The sequence below is a fragment of the Cervus canadensis genome, chromosome 12 (genome assembly GCF_019320065.1).
Source record: "Cervus canadensis isolate Bull #8, Minnesota chromosome 12, ASM1932006v1, whole genome shotgun sequence".
Classification (NCBI taxonomy): domain Eukaryota; kingdom Metazoa; phylum Chordata; class Mammalia; order Artiodactyla; family Cervidae; genus Cervus; species Cervus canadensis.
Window position 1 is genome coordinate 28447555 of NC_057397.1, and position 19168 is coordinate 28466722.

The window sequence follows — 19168 nt, forward strand, 5'->3', positions numbered from 1 at the left end:
TTTTAGATTCCACATTTTAGAATGTTTCTGTAATCCTGGGGCAGAAAAACACTCTACATGGTGGTAAAGTGAGAGTTGCTCAGTCACATCCGACTCTTTGCAACCGCATGGACTATACAGTCCATGGGATTCTCCAGGCCAAGTACTAGAGTGGGTAGCCATTCCATTCTCCAGGGGATCTTCCCACCCCAGGGATCGAACCCAGGTCTCCCACATTGCAGGCAGATTCTTTATCAGCTGAGCCACCAGGGAAGCCCACATGGTGGTAAAGAGAACATCAATAAGGTAAAGAATGTCTGATTTGACTACAATAAAAATAAATTTGCCACGCTCCTCAATATTACCCCCAAAAGACAAAGATCAACACATAGGGGGAAAATACACCAAGTATAACAATGAAAAATGTTAATGCTCTACCCAAACAACAGGAAAAGCAGTTCTCAAAAGTGAAATGTGCAAATGACCAAAGAACATAGTAATATATATTCATAAACTAGTATATTCAAGTTAAAATATATCATTTTTCAGCATCAGAATGGCAATTTACTTCCTACAAATTGGTCAGTGTTGTAGGGAAAGGGGCACACTAATTCTGTACTAACAGAGATATATTTGCAGTTCAGTTATGTTCATCAAAAGCTTTAAACATGGATTTTTGTGGACAGGTTCTTACGATGGCCTCATGACCCTGCTTTGTGGTACTCATGTCCTTGAGTTGTGGCTCTTCCTTGGAGTGTCAAGGAAGCTGTAACTTAGGTCTAGCCAATAGAATAAATAGAGCAAAAGAAGCAGGATATATGCGATCACATGATTGTGTTACATAAGATTGTAACACTTTTCCCTGGAGTATGTATCTCTCTCCCTTGCTGGCTTGAAGAAGTAAGCCACTAAGTTGTGGGCTGCCTGTGTTGGGAGGCCACGTAACAGTGAACTTTCAGGCTATCTGTAGGAGCTGAAGAAACCCTTTAGCCTATAGCAAGCAAGAAAATGAGGCTTTCAGCCCGACAATTGCAAGGAAATGGATCCTTCCAACAACTTGAGTTTGGAACTGGATACTCCAGTAGAGGGGTGGAGCCTCCAGGAGAAGCTCAAAGGAGACCACACCCTCCAATGATGACTGACACTTTGAGGAGGGACCAACTAAATTATGCCCAGATTCATAACCCACAGCAACTGAGATCATGAAAGTATGTCATTTTAAGCTGATGAGTTTCAAGTAATTTGTTATGCCTCAATAGATACTAATACCTGTGTATTAACTCTCAAACTCTACTTCTAAGAATTTATCTAAAAAACTTAACCACGGGATACTCATTGTAGTATTTTTATAATTATGAAAAATTAGAAGCAACTAATATATGCAAAAATAGAGAATGTGTTAAATTATAGAAAATCCCCAGAAGGAAATATTATTCAGTTAACAAAATTTCTGATGGAAAGAAATATGTATATTTAAAGAAAAAGGTTTAAATATAGTAATAAATGAAAATAAAATTTCCAAGCCAACTTACATCATCCTTCCCATTTTAATTTTTAAATGTTTATGCATGTATAGAATATAATCCTTGAAGTTATATACCAAAATGTTAATAGTAATTATCCCTGAGGGGTAGGATTATAGATGTTTTATTGAAAGACATGTGTTTTTATAATTTTCTAGACTGAATATTTCAGGTCTTGGCAATGCAACAACAAGAAGCCAAAAATAAAATTCAGATGCGAAATGGAGGGAAGAAAGGAAAAGACTGAAGTCCAGTGAAAATGTTAGTTGTTTTTATGGTTAATAAATATATGATGCAAATGTCTCCAGAGGTGAGTAAGCATCTAATAATAAAGACTTCCATTTCTTGTGCATTTACAATGTACCAGACACATGCTAAGAATCCGGAGTGTGTTTGTTTGTTTTACAATGGGTCAAGGTTCGAGTTTAACCCCTGTGTTGAGAGAGAAGGGCAGCCCAGAGCCTTGGACTTCCAGCCATTCACACCCCCACTTTGCCCCTTGCTATAAGTCAGGTAACAAGACCCAACCTGAGTAAGAGCAAGGGGATCACGCTCCTCCTGGACTGGATTGACCAGTTCCCTGAAACGTGGTCTGCTCACTGGTCTCAACCCCATCAACTAGTTTTTTCTATCACACAGCAGTTCTCCAAACCTTGCAGCTTAGGTTCCAAGGAGCCAGCGAGACGTTCTGTATTTGTTGTGGCGTCTACCACAAAAATAGAAGAGGCCCTCACCACACACTTTCCCCTTGAATGACTGAAAACAACAGTTGCTCTTACAGATGCAAGGAAAGAGCAAAGATATTTCAGTAGGCTTGAGGACAAGCTAAAAATTACCAGCTCCTCATAGGAATTACTCATTCTGCTAGAGAAAAATGGAAGGGTTAGCTCTTCCCCCAAATCCATCTCATTCCACAGATTGAGGTTCATCTTGATTCAGTGGCCTTGGGCAGGTCATAAAATGTCTCGGACCATAGTTGTTCCCTCTGTCAAATGAATTTTTAACTTCCCTAATTAGAGGCTGGTCAGGATGACCCTTTGGTTTCCATCAAATTGAGGATACGGGATTCTAAAACAGAGTCCCTCACCCAGGTGTTTTATCAAAAAAATTTTAAAGGGAAGTCTAGAGAATATATGTATAACACTATGCAATGACATGAGTTCAGATTTCAGAAAGAGATATATCATCTCTCAGTCTGCCAAAAAATCCTTAAATAATTCCACATGCTTCTAGTATAATGCCCTTAGCTGACCTTCCAGTGGAGTTCATGAAGACAAGTTCCCTGCTTCTCCCCGAGGGAAAGCGAACACAAAACACCTGCCGTTTCAAAGCCTGACCATGGAGAATCACTTCTCGGAAGGTCACTTTCATTGCTTTAAGTCGGTCTAAAGATTTTCTGAGAAATACTGCAGTGACATCTGTTTATCCTTCAACAGAAACCAGCCCTTTACCCATGATTTTTCAATATTTAAACAGAGAGCCAAAACAAAGCTGTGCATCCCTGTTAACCTTGATGAACTTAAACGCCTGCACCTGTACGATTCCTAATTGGCATGTTCAGTAACAGAGCTGGTAGGTAAAGGGTGACAGTCACACCTCTTAATTGGTGTGATTAGCAGGCCTTTTGTCAGCAGCCATCCACAGCTCCCCTCAAGTGTAAAATGCCACAGGTAATGGGACACAGACAGTGGGGTAAGCAGGAAGGCAGGCAAGAGTGAACCAAAGTTTATAGAACAGATTAGGCCAGCTGAGAGGGCTTCCCAGGTGGTGCTAGTGGTAAAGAACCTGCCCACCAATACAGGAGACGAGACTTGGGTTCCATCCCTGGGTCGGGAAAATCCCCTGGAGGAGGGCATGGCAACCCACTCCAGTATTCTTGCCTGGAGAACCCCATGGACAGAGCAGCCTGGTGGGCTACTGTCCATAGGATAGCAAAGAGTTGGACATGACTGAAGCGACTTAGCACGCACCAACGCAGGCCAATTGAGAGGGAAGGAAATATAAAGCCACTGCAAGAAACTGGCTAAAACAACCAGGTAGATTATACCTAAGGGTGGTACAATATTCTTTATTGTTGACATAGATCTTGGTGTTTTAAAAAATCAATTCTTCTCCCCATTACATTGCTAAATGGGAAGACTCTTCTGCCAGCAAATTTAATTTTGAATGTGAAAATCCAAATCAGTGTTTGGTTGTTTTTTTTTTTTTAATGGACTTCCCTGGTGACTCAGTGGTGAACAGTCTGCCTGCCGGTGCAGGGGATACAGGTTCAATCCCTGGGTCAGGAAGATCCCCTGGAGAAGGGAATGGCTACCCATTCCAGTATTCTTACCTGGAGAATCCCATGGACAGAGGAGCCTGGTGGGCTAAATTCCACGGGGTTGCAAAGAGTCGGACACGACTGAGTGACTAATACTTCCACTTTGTTTCACACTTGTGCCAGGACTATGTTCAAGAAAAAGTGAGCAGGAGTTTGGAATGGACATGTACACACTTCAATATTTTAAATGGATAACCAACAAGGACCTACTGTATAGCACATGGAATTCTGCTCAGTGTTATGTGGCAGGCTAGATGGGAGGGGGAAAACAGGGGAGAATAGACATGTGTATATTTCTGGATGAGTCCTCTTATTGTCCACCTGAAACTATCATGACATTGTTACTTAGCTATACCCCTATATAAAATTAAAAAAAAGAATAAATGAGCCCCACCTGACCCCACAGGAAGCTATTCAAAACCACTATGAGGTCCTGACACTTTATCCTTTATCCAGCCTTCCAGGTCTCTGATTTGAGTCACCAACATCTTTCTGGTGGGTGGAAGGCCAGGCACAAGCTTACATGTGTCCTGAAAGAGAGGCGTGGCCAACTCAACATGAGCACTTCTTAATCTAAAATTGGTCAGTTCATTAATATGAGGTTTTGGTTTTCCCAAGGGGCTAAATAGAGTATGGAGTGGAGGGAAATGGTGTGGGAACAGCACCTACCCCTTGGAGCTGGGTGTGATGCTGGACACCTGTGGGGAGCTTCTGGGTTTTATGTTCATCAGTCTGGAAGGAGGGGGGTGAAGTGGAGGGCAGCGTTTGGTGAGTGAGTGTTGGCAAGGATGTGTAGGTGATGTAATAATATAAAATATTTATCTGCCTAAAACCAAAAGAATATATATCACCTGTCATCTCTCTTTTCCCCAAAGAATACAAATAATTGAAGAGTTTCCCTTCTGTATATATACCTACACAGAGAGAAGGAATTAATGGCAGCCATCTTGGAGATAAACTACCATACCAACCTTTTTCATTGTCATTTTTTTTAAGTATATGCCATATATTAATAGAAGATGGACAGACACATATTGACTTCATAGTTTTCCATATACATATCTCAACAGGATAAGAAACTTGGAGCAGTTAAACCACTCAGTTCCCAGTATTCCAGGTCATGAACCTGCTAGGCAACTGTGTCCAAACTACTTTTTTTTTTTTAATTGTGTAACTGATTACTAAATGTCAGACTCCTGAAGCACTTAATGTTGGTCCTACAGTTGTTGCCACACTTTGTCCAGTGTCTTCTTCCAGCAGAGACTGCTAGTTTATTTATCTTTAAATACATATTTGGCTCATCATCTTCCTTAGTTATAGATGATCCAATTATTAGAAAAATGCCACCTGGGATAATGATTATAGTTTTCAGCTACCTAGCTATATAAAAACATTCTGATTATATATAAACAGGAGTGTCATGCATGAATTCTGAGAAGTCCTTCAAGAGGTACAGCTGTCTCTAATCTTTCCTCTTTTCTATTGGCAAAGGAGGAAATGATGCTTAGTGCTCTAGCAGCCATTTTGGGCAATGAGGAAATCATGGGCTAAGGATGGCAGAGCAATAAGATAGAAGGAGCCTTGGTTCCTGATGACTGCTTTACCTACTCCCGGCTCTGTGCTGCATAACATGTTTATTTATCCATGAGACAAACTTCTATCCTTTTCAGACACTGCTATTTGGATTTTCTGTCACTTGTAGTGAAACCCAATTCCGATACATCTGTCTGCTGTCAGGTCGGCTGGAGAATTTAGCCAGGTTAAAACTATCAGCTTAGTTTAAACCAACCTCCCAATCCACATGGTCTATAAACTTGCAAAAGCTGATTAAATTGCACTAAGGCAGATCTTTATAAAAAGAGTAAGAAACATATGTAAATATCACATCTGAATTTAAATACAGTATCTAACTGCCCTAGATTTTGCAATGTATTCATAGGCTTGAGAGGAGATAAGAAACCACTTTATAATCCTTTGAATCTTTATAAATTCTGTTTACACGTGTTTTTAAAACATACCATTTCTGTGCATCAGTCATGAGGGTCAGGAGCTCTGTATTGTCAAAGAGTCTTCATGGCTCTGGAGAGTAAACCAAGACTCCTGTAGTGACCTGGCAGCCCTGCTGGGGTAAAAGGTAGTGCTCTGGAAAAGGATACCTATTTATAAAACCAATGCATTCTTCTCCCGAAATGGATGCGCAGCATCACTGCTATAGTTCAGAGTTCACTATCTCTTGAAGTTTCATGTCCCTGTTCGCTCCATAAAGCCTCACCCACCAATTCACACGGTCCCAATAGCGGCCAGAGTTAACTCTAAAAACAACATCTGATCTTGTGATTTCACCACCTAACTTTGTAGATTTCCTTGTCGCCTCTAGCTTGGCATTAAGAGGCCTGCACTTTTTCTGTCTTCTCATCCACATATTTCCAGTCCTTTATCCCACCTGCTCTCTATTTAAACATGAAACGTTCACCTTTCCTAAAATAAGCCACACCTTTCACACCTCTGCACTGGGAAAAGGCTATTTTCTCAGCCTGAAATGCTCCTCCCAACCCCCAAACTTCCTTTTTCAGAATCTTCATGATGCATCTCACGAGTCCAAAAGCCACTGTCACTTCTCCAGATGAGGTTAACCGCTTACACCCTTGCCTGTATTCTGCACTGGGGTCCCCCCTTGTCTCAGCACTTCCAGGTGATATTTTAATCGATCTTATATTCAGTCTTATCTTATCTTATATTTGATCTTCTATTATAATCAGTTCTCGAGCTTGAGTCCCCCTATGGGTTGAGATGCTGGAGCTTTCCCAGTCCTCAGCTCCACATCCATAACAGATGGGAACCTGCTCTGCCTTGTGGAATGGGATAGATTCCTACAGAGTCATCCCAACAAAAAGTAATTTGTATCTCAATGTAGTTCTTAGGGTTGTATGCTAAGGGGGGAATAAGGCAAATTGTAGGACTTAAAAGACTTTCCATTTCTTAGAAGAGATATTCATGGGACTATACAGGAACATGGATAGCCTATAAACCATAGTATCTTTCTTCCCACCTTGGAGAGAAATTTAACATTTCTCAGAATTGAATTTTTCTGAAACTAAAATTATGGAATCATAAAACTGTAGAGCTAACCCATGGACTATAGCCTGCCAGGCTCCTCTGTCCATGGGATTCTCCAGGCAAGAGTACTGGAGTGGGTTGCCACTTCCTTCTCCAGAGGATCTGCCTGACCCAGAGACTGAACCCAGGTCTCCTGCATTGCAGTCAGATTCTTTACCATCTGAGCGACTAGGGAAGCCCATAAAGCTAAAAAGGACCTTAAAAATTATTGACTCCAACTTCATAATTCATAAGTGAGAAAACTAAGTCCCTGAGAGATTAAAAGATTTGTTGAAGGACACCCAGTTAGTTAGTGTCAATCAGTTCTGAAATGCTGGTCTCTTGACTCTGGTCCTTCAAATATTTCAGTCCTAATTCCCTGGTTAGGGCAAGTCAGCAGCTGTGAAGCAAATGGACTTAAATTTCGAGTAAAATCAGAGCTAAAACACAGATAAACCCAAGGGCTTCTGTTCCAAATTAAACAGGTGAGAGAAGATAATTCAGATTATTTTATTTATGAAAATTTTAAAATTGTACACTGTTAGAGAAGCCCTTAGTTTTCATAAATGAAAATAAGAAAGAACTGAAATGACTCTGTCCACCTGAGTCACAACACCAGAACAGACACGAAACTACAACTTTGAATGCAATTGTGAAACAGACTCCACATAATTCCTGTGGATAAAATGAGATACCATATAGAGTAGCTGTCCTTCATTTGCAATAATTAGAGCCTGCAGTTGGTCAATTAATTAAAAACCGGGTAAATAAACATCATTTAAAAATGATACATGATACTGAAATAATTTTTTTAAATTTTAAACATGAATATACACTTAGTCTCTGTATGTGTATGTGTGTTAGTCACTCAGTAGTGTCTGATACTTTGTGACCCCATGGACTGTAGCCCGCCAGGCTTCTCTGTCCATGGAATTCTCCAGGCAAGAATACTGGAGTGGGTTGCCATTCTCTTCTCCAGGGGATCTTCCCAACCCAGGGAATTAACCCCAGTCCCCTGCATTTCAGGCAGATTCTTTACCGTCTGAGCCACCAAAGAAGCCCTCTCCATATGTGGATAGACAACATTTTCCTTTCATTATGTGTATTAGTTTCTTACTGATGCTGTAAAATATTACCACAAGCATAGTGGCTTAAAATTACACAAAATTATTATCATAATTCTGGAGGTCAGAAACCCAAAATGGATCTCACTGGGCTAAAATCAAGGTGTCAGCAGGGCTGCAGGGCAGCCTCCACTGGAGGTTGCAGGGGAGAATCTGTTTCTTGCCTTTTCCAGCTTCTCAGGGCCACCCACGATCCTTGGCTCATGTATTGGTGGTGTAGTCGCTCAGTCGTGTCCAACTCTTGCGACCCCATGGACTGTAGCCTGCCAGGCTCCTCTGTCCATAGAATTCTCGAGGCAAGAATACTGGAGTGGGTTGCCATTTCCCTTCTCCAGGGGATCTTCCCTGCCAGGAACTGAACCTGTGTCTCCTGCACTGCAGGCAGATTCTTTACCTACTGAGCTATGAGGGAAATCATAGCTATTGGCTCATGGCCCCCTCCTGATCTCAGAGGGACAACAGTGGGCAGTGGCTCAAAGCAAGATCTTAGTTCTCTGCCCAGAAATTGGACCTGGGTAGCCTGAAAGAAAACTAAGACTTCTGGCCCCTAGTCAACCAGGGGTAGAGGCTAGAAACAAGGTTCCTCTGGCTCTTGACCCCACTGAAAAAATGCATTTCTCAAGGAGGTAAAAACAGGTACAAAGTTTATTATTAGAGACACAGCACAACAAGTGGGAGAGCACATAGAGAAACTGTTTAAGACAGAACAAGGCAGAGACATACACCTGGAGAGAAAGGGTGTGGGCATCCTCCCCGGTGAGAAGGAGTGTAGTAAAGATGTGGGCCAAGCCACTTACATAGAGCAGTTCTTTCCAGTCTTTGTTTGCCTTTGGCCAAATATTCAGTTTCTTTTTCCACCCCTGACCTGTTCTAGGACCATTCCCAACATGCATGTGCAATTGTTTTCCAAGGTGGATTCTAGCCCAGAGGCCTATGGGGGCAGGGGGGCGGTGGGGGGGGGGGGTGTTGGCATCACCTATTATAGGATGGCATCTTCTCCTTTTTGCTCCCCAAGGAGCATATGCAATGTCTCCCTTGCCCCAAGGATGGGAGATATATCTCTTGATCTTTTACTCCAACAGGGTTTAGCTCCTCTCTGTTCCTGCCTTGACTGTTATCTTCAAATGTCCTCAGGAGACAAAGCCTGGCTATTTACCCAGTTTCCATTATCTCTATTTGGAAGTGCAAACAGGAGGCCTCCTGTAAATGCCTAACCTGGAATCCATCTCTCTCCTGCCTCACTCTCACCTTTGAAGCCAGCAATCCCCTCTCCAGTCTTGCCTCCCTTGTCATATCTCTTTCTCTGATCGATTCTTCCTTCCTTTCTTTAGAAAGACCCTTGGGATCACACTGAGTCCTACTGAATAAACCAGGAAGATCTCTCCATCTTGGAGTCTTTAACTGAATCACATCTGCAAGCTCCCTTTGGGCCACATGAGGTAACATATATGCAGGTTCTGAAGATTAGGATGTGGACATCTTTGGGGTGGGAGCAGTATGTTACCAGCCACAACATGGCTCTGCTGACTGAAGATGAGTTTTCTTTCCTTCATGAATCATACATAAAAATCATAGACATTTTACAAATGGTAGTGTACGTATTTCTGAAGAAGGAAATGGCAACCCACTCCAGTTTTTTTGCCTGAAGAATCCTGTGGACAGAGGGGCCTGGTGGGCTGCTGTCCATGGGGTCGCACAGAGTCGGACACGACTGAAGCGACTTAGCAGCAGCAGCAGCAGCAGTGTATATATGTCAACCCCAGTCTCCCAGTGCCTCCCACTCACCTTCCCCTCCCATGTCCACACGTCTGTTCTCTATATCTGTGTCTCTATTCCTGCCCTGCAAGTAGGTTCATCTGTACCATTTTTCTAGATTCCACATATATGCATTGATATATGGTATTTTTTTCTTTCTTACTTACTTCACTCTGTATGACAGTCTCAAGGTCCATCCACATCTCTACAAATGACCCAATTTCATTCCTTTTACTGGCTGAGTAATATTCCACTGTGCAAGATCTGGCACTAAGAATTATACACATAGACATTTATGACTGGAAATTGGAGATGCATGATAGGTAGAAAAACAGCAGCCAGGAAACTAGCCTGATGGCTACGGAAAGTGAGAAAAGCTTGCAGATACATTCTGCTCAAGCCAAGATAAAAATCTAGAATTAACTTAGTTGATTATGTAAGTTTAATTTCAATTAGTAAAGTCTTTAATTATAGTTAAAGGCTTGTTTCCTTTGTTAATCTACTTTTGGTGTCTCTCTGAATATTTAGTATAGCTGTCTAACTAAAGGGCTATTTTTAAAAATATGTAATTGTCTGGAAAAAGTGTATTGAACCCGTTTTTCAAATGACCTATCTTTAGGAAACTGAGCTATCTGGCTCATTAAACTATAAATGTATCCAGGCCTTCTCATGAAAGCATATTTTAACTCAAGCTGAGCAGTGTAGGGTAGAGACACTCACTAATATCCTACGGTTGTAAACATAGACATGCTAATATGCAGCAGAAAAACTGTGATAAATGCAGAATTAAAAGGCTTTCCCATGACTGTGTTCTTTTGCCCTTGAATGGCTTCTGTCTTTGACTGCTGACTGAGGAACGGTCTCCATCTACTAGGTTGTTGAAGGAGGGCAAGAGAGACTCTAAATGACCTGAAGAGCACCATCCTCTAAGCTGAGATTGGCCTTTCTGCCCAAAGTTATGGCTTTCTTCATCCCCAGCCTAAGTGCAAGCAAAGCACACTCTCTATATTAGTTTGCTGAAGCCACCATGACAAAGAGCTGCATAATGTATAATTATGCATAATGCATAATTTCCACAGAAATGTGTTGTCTCATGTTCTGGTGACTAGGATTCTGAGATCCATGCTCCAACCCCTAACACTCTCTGCAGAGGAAGACATCCTCATCCTATGCTTTGAACTAATTCTCCCAATGATTTTTAATAACCAGTACACAGTCAAATTTAACCAGGTACTTTAGTAATAATGATAATCATAAAAAATTTTAGTGAGTGCCAGATGAAATGAAAAGCAAAAAAATTAATAAAATAAAAATTGGTTGTATTGGGGCATACCCCAATACAGAATGTTTTTGGTGTTAAAAAAATAAAAACAAAATTTTTTAAATTTAGTTAATAAAAATCAATACAGTTTACTATTAGCTATGCCTAGGAAGCCACACTGTCAGTAAGAAAGAAGAAACTAACAATGACAGGGAAATGCAAGAAGCAGAGAAAAGATTTTTTTTAAATTAATGTATTTTTTAATTGAAGGATAATTGCTTTACAGAATTTTGTTGTTTTCTGCCAAACCTCAACATGAATCAGCCAAAGGTATACCTATATATATGTATAAATTTTTTTAAAATTTTACTTATATAAAGAAACTTTTTTTTTTTAATTTGGTTGTGCTGGGTCTTAGTTGAGGCCTGTGAGATCTAGTTCCCCAACCAGTAATGGAACCCAGGCCACCTGTATTAGGAGCATGGAATCTTAACTGCTCAACCACCAGGGAAGCCCCAAAATCTTTTTTTTTTTTTTAAAGCAGAGGAAACAGACCAAGTTTAGGGAGCACATGTAGTCCCTCATGGGAAACCATGTTTATCAGATGAGAAGAAATTGTCAAAGAGGGAACCTGGGATTGACAGGTGGCTCCCTAGCACACCTGAAACATCTGAGCATCCTTTATCTTATCCTTGATGGTAGGGATGAATCTGATGTTTGTTTCTCTATAACTGTCCTGGTCTAGAGTAGAGCTGGATGTGGAAAACAAAGCATTTATCCAATAAGGTACAAAGTTGTTAAGTGTATCTCTTTTACAGTAAGCATTTAAATAAAGGACAAATGCAGACTTTCATTCATTGACACAGGTATGAAGAAACACACACTGGACTAAAACGTTAAAGACATTCACTCCACATGTGCAATAAATACTAAACAAGAAGAAAGTCCCAAGGATTCTACAATCCTTCCTACAGATCAGGTTGTATTTTTCTTGCTTAAGAGTCATTAAAATTTTTCATCTTCCTGCAAGATCTCAGTTATGTGGCATGAATCAATAGCTTTATGGATAGTTCAAGTTCTCAGAGTTTTTAATTTCCTTTTTAAAACAACAACATTCCCAAGATGTATGGTGCATAGTTCTATGTGATAGTACACAGAACTTACTGAATTTAGGGTCATCTGTGTTATGAAGGCAGATGTTTGGAACACTAAGTTGACTCTGTCAAACACTATAAACAATCATGAAGCATTTTAAGTGAATTCTGTTCATTTGTCTTTTTCTTACAAAAAGAGTTTGAGAAAGTGCTTTAGCAGAGGATCTTCTACCATGTAATGAATAAAGTAATAATTAAAGACATAAAAGCTTTATCTTTGTTATTTTGCCTTCAATAAAACTGGCATCACCTTTAACCCATTTTCTAACTCACTAGCTTTTCATCCATAAGGAAATAACATCTTATCAAACTTTAGAATATTGCTAGGAATGATCATAAATGTATCATAACACTGATTTGTATTTTTATTCTCTCATAACCACAAACAGAACTTTGCATCATTGGTATTTTTTCAACATCTAATATATTAGTTGAGACTCTGGTTGCAATGGACAGAAACCAAACATAAAGTAACTTAAAAAACAAGATTATGGGCTCATAAATTTGGAAAGTTTGAAGTTGTATTATAGCATGGGTGGATATAGGAATTCAAATGATGTTATCAAGGTTCTGTCTCTTCATTTTCTAATTGTTTTCTTTTGTTAATTGCACATTCTCTCCTACCTGACAAGTGGCACATCATTCAAACGCCCAAACACACAGTACTCTGTAAGTAGAGAATTAGGTTTTTTTTTCACTTTCCCCCCCAACATTTTCCCTCTAACAACTGGGTCTTATTATGCTGATACTGGAGCTTCTAGTCTAGGTATTATTGAGACAAAAGACTGTTAAATAATTATCGATAGGTGGCTCAGTTGGTAAAGAATCCGCCTGTAATGCGGGAGACCTGGGTTCAATCCCTGGGTTGAGAAGATCCCCTGGAGGAGGGCATAGCAACCCACGCCAGTATTCTGGCCTGGAGAATACCCAAGAACAGGGGAGCCTGGTGGGCTACAGTCCATGGGGTTGCAAAGAGTCAGACACGACCGAGAGACTAAGCACACATCCTGATTACAGTCACTTTTATCTCAACAAGAAAGACAAACATGTTCATTTGCTTAAGTATAGGGGATTTTCTACAGCTATATCTTTATGATGTAAAACAACTGGAAGAAAAACAAAACAATAGCATCTTCACTGAACAATATGTTAGTTTCCACTTAGCAGAGAGTTAATGGGATTACAGTTTCTATACCAATTTGAAAGCTGCAGACATATTCGGAAAGTCATAATATTCCTTTCTGCTCTATTATTTGAATCAATAAACTTCAGAAGTTTTGTATTAATATTTAAAATGAAACTTTGTGATATATCACAACAATGACTCTCATTTAAAAACTAAGTATTGTTTCACTTGATATTGAATCATCACCCTAAGACAGTAACAACAGGAAAGACATAGACTAGAAAGTCAACTATGATTATGAATGCCAGTGACAAACATCTCCTACTTTGATCCTTTGTGGTATTCAATTTTTATGTGGAAGAAATAACAAAAGAAGGTTTGGTTTATTTGACTAAACTGCAATGATCTGCAAGACCTGGTTCAGAAACACAGCATCAACAATATTATCATTGTTGCTATTATCATTACACAGGAGTTTGACCTTTATGATTGTAAATACCAAAGATGGTAAAATCAACAGTTGCTTGGTTCTAGGAATTTGGTCTTGGAAATCAAGAGTTTCAGCTCTCAGTTTAAATAAACATTAAGGACATGCACAGACACCAGTGATGAAGCTGTTACTTCAAGACTTCTTTCTGTGATGTTCTTAAATTTACACAGTCTGGGCAAGTTTTCTTCCCTAGTCACGCTATAGTAGACTTTGGTTTATTGTGAACTCTTCCTAATGCTGGTCATTTCCTGCTGGAGATTCAGTTGTATCCCATACTTGGACAGACTTTGGATAAGTATTTAAGGATATCCCAATGACGCGAGGTCTCCTAATTATTCTTTTAGTATCCTAGACTTCTCTGCAGTATTACAGTTAAAATCATACACCTATGTTATTCCTTGTTCATTAACTGTGTTCCTGTAACACCATAAATCTTATGAAAGTAGAGGCTATATCTGACTGTATATTTATTGACTAGAAGCATAGTGTCAGAATAAATGTAAAATATTCATTTCTTGAATGAGTGAATGAAGGAGGCAATTGCAAATGGCACCCTCCCAGTTCTTCATAAATTCATGTGACTTTTACAGTAGATAAGTGGGAGGTGTAGAGTAAGTTCATGTTTTCTCAATTTGTCTGTCTTTGAAAATACAGATTATCAGACCTTTCCCATGGAGATTCAGAGGGTATGCGGTGGAATCCAAGCACCGATGTTTTAAATCGCTGCCCTAGGGAAAACCAACAGAGCAAACTTGGGAGATATAATATTACAGGTTCATACCACTTTAGATCCATAATTCTAAATCCATAATTACTCTCTGTTCAGTGATCAAAAGGACTTCTGGAATTCACAATTCTTCTGTTTATTAAAAGAAATGTTAATATGATTACACTTCTTTGTTCTGCCCACTTGGAATTTCCTGATTTAACATTTGAAATGTTGAAACTGAAGAGCACTTTGGCTTAGGCAGGAAATTTAATCTTAGGAGTTCTGTGCCTGGTCTTTGAGAAAATAAAAACTTTCAGCTAGTGTGGGAGTCTAGCTGACCACTCAACATCCTTAGATGACAGGATTTGACTGTTTTTGCATTGCATGATCTTTTATTTTAGGAAACTGTGTTTTAATGGTATGCACAATCACAGAGCCTTGGAGCAGACATTTGTTGTTTTATTCTTCCCAGCCTCCCCCTCCCCTCTCCTGGTAACAGATCCCAAATTTTGCTTTGGAGGAACCATTTCTTATCACACGGCACAGCATGGATAAAATTGACCTCATCCCCTAAATTTTAAAGTGGAGTCTGATTGGCCTAAACCTATGAGCAAATTCCCTCCTCTAGCTGAGTAATTGGTTCAGTGCGGGGTACAGAACCTAAGTAGAACTGTGCTGTGCTTAGTCGCTCAGTCATGTCTGACTCTTGAGACCCCATAGACTTCAGTCTTCCAGGCTCCTCTCTCTGTGGGATTCTCCAGGCAAGAATACGGGAGTGGGTTGCATTTCCTTTTCTAGAGGACCTTCCTGACCCAGGAATCGAACCCAGGTCTCCTACATTGCAGGCAGACTCTTTACCAACAGAGCTACAAGGGAAGCCCAGTAGAACTAGTGAAGCAAAAGAAATGTTTGCTGAAACTTCCAGGAATGCAAAACATCTCTCTTCCCTGGAGGCTACCAAAAGAAACCTTTCTTTTTCTAGCCAATGACTGTGAAAATGTGAGGTCTTGAACTGTGTGAGTCATTCTGAGACAACTGAGGGCTATCAGAGGCTCTGGGTAGGATCTGAGGATGATATCAATACAAAAGTCAGAGAAACTGAAATTAAATCAGTCCGAGACTGACATTGCTGTTGTTGCTGCTTAGTCGCTAAGTCATGTCTGATTCTTTGTCACCTCATGAACTGTAGCCAGTCAGGCTCCTCTGCATGGGATTTCCTGGGCAAGAATACTGGAGCAGGTTATAATTTCCTTCTCCAGGGGATCTTTCTGACCCAGGGGTTGAACCCAAGTCTCCTGAGTTTCAGGCAGGTTCTTTAACACTGAGCCACCAGGTAAGGCCCATGTTACAAGTCTCCAACACTTACCCTAAGTCTCAGTTCCAGCCCTCACTTGCCTTTTTGAGTATGTGGCCTAACAAATCTCCTCGGCAGTTTAGGTCATTCTGAGCTGGGGTCTCTGTCACTGGAAACTTGAAGACTCCTAACAGATATAAGATCTGTGGCTGTGTCAAATGATTCCTCAGTGATCCCTGAAGGAAGAGAGAGAGGAATTAGGAAGTCAACAGCAGCACCAGAGGTAGAGAGATGCTAGCACACCTCCCTGAAACACCACATGGCTTACCCACATTTTCCAAACCAGAAATCCATAAACATAATCTAGCAAAATATTTTTTTCTGATATGCCAATTCAGTACAGAAAATCTCAGAATAATATTGAAAAAATTGAAATCGTGTTTCATTATGTGTTTCACCGAGCGCCTTTACTGGAATGAAAATAAAATTACATAAAATCAGGATTATCTCAGAAAATTCAGGGCATATGGTGGCCATATCTAGGGAACATCCACCTTGCTTTATTGGAATAAATTATGGTTAAATTGAACACACTGCTAGAAATGCTGTTACCAGTCTGCAGGTCATAAAGATAAAAAGAGCTAAACCCACCTCTTGGTGCTGAATTGGCAAGTGAAAGAATGTGTTCTGCACACAATAGGTAGGCAGTGAATATATCTGACTGACAAGGACCCTGCTAGGACTAGCAGTGAGCTATTTAAGCCCTGCTGTTTCTTGTGGACTTTGCCAGCCTTGGCTGCAGAGTAAGGATTCTGCAGTCATTCATAGGAGCTCTAAGCCACAGATCCTCTTCCTCCACTTCAAACTTTTGTAATCCCTACAGTCAGGTGCTGGGCCCTCATTAGTGAGTGATAGGTGCACAGGGTCTGAAGGAAACAATGTTGTATGTGATTATCTGCTGAGGATAATAATTTCACTGTGCCTGTGTCAACAGGATTGTTACTATGGAATTTGTAAATATATTCACTAAACTGTAAAATGATAGTCTTGTATTGAAATCGACCTGCTTTTAACCTATGTGTTTTAGGCATCTGGCATCTAAAAATTCTGCTGTACAGCACAAATCAAAATAGATAAAACCAGTTGGCAGAAAATAAAAATGAGGGTGAGCAAGCTTTTCCATTTCTGGAAGAAGCTAAGAAACAAAATCGAAAAATTAAAATATTTAAAAATTAAGATTATTTCAAAATAATTTGAAAATCCAAATTACAAAAGATTCTTAAAAAATATTAACAAATACATGTTCCAATATATTCACGCTCATAATATGTACACACAGGCTTCCCTGGTGGCTCAGTTGGTAAACAACCCACCTGCAATGCAGGAGACACGGGTTCTATCCCTGGGTCAGGAAGATCCCCTGGAGAAGGGCATGACAATCGACTCCAGTATTCTTGCCAAGAATTCCATGGACTGAGAAGCCTGGTGGACTATAGTCCAAGGGGTCACAAAGAGTCAGACACTATTGAAGCGATTGAGCATGCATACATGATATGCATATGTATATACACATACATTTCAGATGATCTCAAGCATAATGAACAAAAGGTAGCAAAAAGCTTAAGATAAGCCAGTTTGGCTTGGTAGAGAAGCAATTGTAATTCCAGTGATGGAACAACATGCTGTGGTTTCAGAGAATATTCGCAGAAGAACCAAGGGTATGCATAACCCTCATATTTAAGTTTTACTGTCATATAATGACAAAAGATCACACTTTCTTGAATAATGAAATTTAACATCTCACGTCCCTGTCTGCCTGAGAAAGAACTCTGTCCCATTCAATCACAAACTATCCTAGGTCTTTCCTCAGGATTTCCCTTCCAAACCCCATGAAGCTGTTTTCTCATTCATTCCCTCCAGACTTTTGATAATAACTGTCATTCATCGAGCATTTATTATGTACTCATCACTGTGCCAGGTGATTTTCATTTCTCACTTTGTCCCAATAACAATCAAATAGGTGCTCTGTTTAGTCATTTCACATAGAGAAACTGAGGCTTAAGCTCAGAAGCTAACAAAAAGCAGAGGCAGAACTCAACCTGAATTTTATCCTAGTCTCATTCGAAAGCCTGTGCTCTTCACCATTACATAACTGACTATTAACTATTACCTTTGGATTTCTTTAAAGAATTCTATAATGCTCTCAGTAACTGTAAGAATATCTTCCAGTCCTACAATCTGATTCTAATATAGTCTTACCGAAATTCTTCTGACGAAACACTAAGTTTAAAGGAAAAGGTAAAATGCAACAAATGACATTTGCATGGCTTGTGGCTTTAAGAATTGATCAGTTATATAATTAGACAGAATCTGGTGGTTCAGACGGCACAAGAACACACTGAACTTGTATTTTGCCCATTTTAGTAATGATTCACCAGGCTTTAATACTTAATTCCATCTGAAACTCATCAGCCCTCTATCCGGGACATTTCTTCTTTCTTTATCTGCCTGTTTGATTTCATGGTCTTGCTTTGTGCTTTTGCTGTAGAGATATTAATGATTTGGCAAGCAGAGGCTCTGATGTCAGTCTTCTGATTATACCAGTATTACTCCAGATGTTTTTCTAGCTTCTCTCTACACATCCAGTTTTTCCCTCCCTCCTTTCTCGTCCTCCTGTTATTTCTTCTTTCATCCTTCTTCCATAAATGTCCTATACCATCCATTCTTCTTATGGTCCGAAGGTCATTTTTCTTTTGTTTTTATAGTTGGACACATGGTTATGGTATGAAAGGTCCAAATGTGTGTGTGTGCGCACTCAGTCGTTTCCAACTCTTTGCGACCCCATGGACTGTAGCCCACTAGGCTCATCTGCCCATGGAATTTTCCAGGCAAGAATACTGGAGCAGGTTACCATTTCCTTCTCCAGGGGATCTTCCTGACCCAGGATCGAACCCACGTCTCTTGTGCTTCCTGCATTGGCTGCACCACTGTGCCATCACCATGGCCATCTGGGAAGTCCAAAGGTCTAAATACCATACTTTAACCTTTTGATCACCTTAAGGAAACACAGATACAGATTAGGTATAGTATTGAATATATAGAAATAGATAGATGATATTAATAGATAGACAGACAGATAGATGATACAGATAACTCTTCACTGATTCTTCACTGATTTTGAGACCTGATTATTTATTCCGCATTTCTGCATTCATCAGATCAGGTCTGGCACAACTGGCAGTGCCTTTGATTTGATGACTTACAACAAAGACAACCAGTTCTACGACCGTGGTAGGTTTTCTAGCAACTCCAGTACTTAAAAAAAAAAAAAAAACCC